The 3784-nt window shown below is 40.0% G+C and overlaps 1 non-coding gene across 1 annotated transcript; it reads left to right on the top strand.

The window, feature by feature from the left end:
• Nucleotides 1-3233: 3233 nt before the first annotated feature.
• Nucleotides 3234-3305, top strand: Trnat-ugu (transfer RNA threonine (anticodon UGU)). The gene has a single exon. It is a non-coding gene; the product is annotated as a tRNA-Thr (tRNA).
• Nucleotides 3306-3784: the final 479 nt, after the last annotated feature.

Below are 3784 nucleotides of genomic sequence, written 5' to 3'. Positions count from 1 at the left end.
GACCGTTACTACGCAAATAGTTCATACATTGATCAGAACCTTTAACTTCAACAAGTCACTCTCGTGGCTAAAAATATGGCATAACATTGTTTACAGTTCCGCTTTGTCTACCACCTGCTGAGAAACTAATGCCAACTTCAGTTTTGCGTAGGCGAATTTCTGCAGTAAATCTGCTCCCAATACTGTCCACACAGTTGTTGTTTTTTTCTGGGGTTGGAGGGAGGGCTGAAGGAGACACCGGTTCGCCTTCGTCTCTCTTTGTAGCCCATTAACAAAACACATGCACTAGTTTGTACTAACGTACTGTGCGGACTTTGGTGGTTGCCCGAAAGTGTAATAACGAAGCCGCTCGCGTTACATTTGTCTGGTGCAGCTTGACATGTAGTGGTAATCGTGTGACGTTGCATTTCTTGGTAGATGCGCATATCTCAATTTTTGCAGAAGCTTGAAATGCGGCTGTGTAAAATTCTGGAAACCGACTTATTTTTCAACGCGTGTCTTGCGAGGCTTACTGCGACAAACAGCAGCATTTTGAGTTAGGTACAGAAGCAAAACTGAGTAATCACCTCGTTGTCCAGTATGCTTTATTTAGCTACGCTATACACATATAGGTTGCACTAGGGGAAAGGACAAAGAAAATACTTTCAGCATATTCTTAGTTTTAGCTGCTTGTATGGACCATGAGCAAATCGAAAAGCTTTTTTGAATCCTTTAAATATGCAGCAGATGTTCAACATAACACGTAATAATTTGTAAAGCAGACGGCGCCTTCTAATGGGACGATATCAAAACCGAGTGTATGTTGGCACTATCTGCAGAAGCTCGGGTATTTTTCTCTTTTATTAACAGTTTAGGTAGTAAAATTAATTAACATAACTCTATGAAAGCTGAAACATTTTGGCCATAATACGAACGCATTTATCGCTTTAGAAAGCCCCAGAAATGTCATTTTCTACTTTTGATGAAGTCGCCATATTTTTATATTTTTTTATTATTTTCAACTTGAAAAAGAAAACTAGGTCGCAATACTACTCAGAAGCCACTGGCACTTGTTGTTCACAAAATATCTGAACGAGGTATGTTGGAATGTCCTCTGAAAAGATTGCATTATCGTTGTGGCCACAAAACAATTCAACAGTAAGATATTTAAATGCTGTTATTATATAGAATACGATAAATATATACAAGCGGCTTCTTCAGGACCCTGCTAACATATATTTATCTTTGGTCACACAGAACACTTCCCTTTTGTGTGAAACGGTCGTCACGCTAACTTGATACTTTATTTTACTGAACACTGCAAATCAGAACTGTGCTTCATTTCACATTAATCTGTTAAGGATATTACTGTAACAGCGATTTTAGTCTGCACAAGAATGCACGAAGCTATATCGCATGAGAAAGTAAATCTTGTGGCTGTGTTGGCTCCTTCAAGGCTTACGAAGCACGCTTAACTATCGTGTTCATCATCTGGGCTCAAGCTCAGAAAGATTTTCTATCGTAATATTTTCATTCTGCATCTGGTGCCATCGCGTAAAGTCATTATTACCCTCATATTCGCTTGGGCGAATTCTTATGGGCAAGTGCAGGCAAATGACATTTTGAGGGGATGGCTCGAAGAAAGCTCCGAAAACATTGCTCGTTAAGACTAATACACAATTTGCAGATCACGTTGCCCGATGAAGAAATTTAGACCATACATCTCCCTTTGAGCACAATTTCCTTTATGCTGGCATTGCCACTGAATGTAATTAGTCTACAGTAAAACACTTGAACAAGTCCTAATATTCTGCTTGTCGTCCAGCATAGCTAGGACAATCTATTTCTGTTTATCTATTTCTGTTAAGACAGCATTAAATATATGAAACATTTTGTACACGTGTGTACAATGCTAAGTGTGCGAGATTGCACGCTCTTTATCCTGACTGAAACTGTGCTAATATACTGCACTCACGCCGTGTGTGTGTTATGTATGCATAAAGTGATATCTTAGCGTTGGAGTATTAATGCGCCATTTAGGCCAGAGAATACGCTGTGGTAATATTTACTATGGCTCATATTCCATTTCTGAATGACAAGCACTGCTTATAGCCGCTAATATATTTTTGCATATATGGAGGATCTCGCATTAATTTGTACCGTATAAAATTACACGAGATATAAGTTTGACACTTGAGGTAGAAATAAAATATTTTCTCGTAGTATTTTCTCAATTATATTGCTGTAAAACAACTATTTGTGCTAATGTGAGACTGCTGACCTACATCAATGTTCCAATCATACCGGATGAAGTTTTCTAATGGTAAAAATGAGTCTCGAAATGCTTCTGGACAGCGCAGCGTGTGAAAAAGTAGGTTTCTTCACGAGCTGTTCGAAAGGAACAAGGATATAGGAGCAAGGATAAAGGAACTCTTTAGGAACAAGGATATAGTGCTCAGGGAAGTGTCTCGAATTCTGAGTTTTCGGTGAGAGATTAATTTGAGTGACACATGGTGAAATGTGCTACGTCGAAAGAGACGCTCAGGTGAGCAATTGCCGGCCAGGTCTTCCACGCTGTCCACCTATTCATCGCTATTAACACTATTCATAATATAACACTCTTTCGCCTGTAAGGGAGATGATTTTCTAAGGGCTCGTTTATCTTTGTTAGACACAATATTAATGAGAACTAACAGACATTAACGCCAAGGAAAGTATAGGGGGTGTTATCTGTAGTATTTAGAACATAAATGTGAAGAAAGTAAAGTGGACGAAAAGATTACTTGCCGCCGGCAGGGACCGAACCTGCGACCTTCGAATAACGCGTCCGATGCTCTACCACTGAGCTACGGCGGCGGTCATCCTCCCGTCCACTTTTTGGGGTATATATGTTGATTTAAACGTAGGAGTGTTAGTCAGCGCCAATCGCAGCCATGGCGGCGAGTGTAGAACACTCTTTTTTTGCCTGGTGGCGTCACGTAGCACGTGATCTTTTTACGAGCTGGCAGCTGACCAATAATCCCTCGCATACTACCTGAAGGCATTAAGTCTGCCAGGACGAGACCCTCGCTATGAATGAAGGAAGGGAGATGATTTTCTAAGGGCTCGTTTATCTTTGTTAGACACAATATTAATGAGAACTAACAGACATTAACGCCAAGGAAAGTATAGGGGGTGTTATCTGTAGTATTTAGAACATAAATGTGAAGAAAGTAAAGTGGACGAAAAGATGACTTGCCGCCGGCAGGGACCGAACCGCCGTAGCTCAGTGGTAGAGCATCGGACGTGTTATTCGAAGGTCGCAGGTTCGGTCCCTGCCGGCGGCAAGTCATCTTTTCGTCCACTTTACTTTCTTCACATTTATGTTCTAAATACTACAGATAACACCCCCTATACTTTCCTTGGCGTTAATGTCTGTTAGTTCTCATTAATATTTCGCCTGTAAAGCAGTTTCTGGCAGAAAGCCGTGCTTTTCACTGCAACTGTGTTTTTTTTTTTTTTTCAAATGCTTCATCCAAGTCTGGGTTGTCCTTATTAACGTTTTATTATCTGCTGCTGAATATCTTCTTAAATTGAATCAGAATTATGTAAGTTGGTAAATGGCTAGTAAATGTTACTTGACTGGTAAATGATATGAAAGAGCACAGTCTTGGAGAATAATTATTGAGCGATTTACACGCATGGTCGAGATATAGCTTCCGGTGCGCTATTTCAGTTAACACCACGACAAGAATACTGGTTAAATACGCACATTATTATGCGCATCACAAGCAACTTGTCCTTCTTTTTTCTTTAAAAAAAATGT

This window comes from Rhipicephalus sanguineus, chromosome 5 (assembly GCF_013339695.2).
Source record: "Rhipicephalus sanguineus isolate Rsan-2018 chromosome 5, BIME_Rsan_1.4, whole genome shotgun sequence".
Lineage (NCBI taxonomy): Eukaryota > Metazoa > Arthropoda > Arachnida > Ixodida > Ixodidae > Rhipicephalus > Rhipicephalus sanguineus.
Note: the sequence above shows the minus strand (reverse complement) of the source record. Positions and strands in the feature narration are given on the sequence as shown.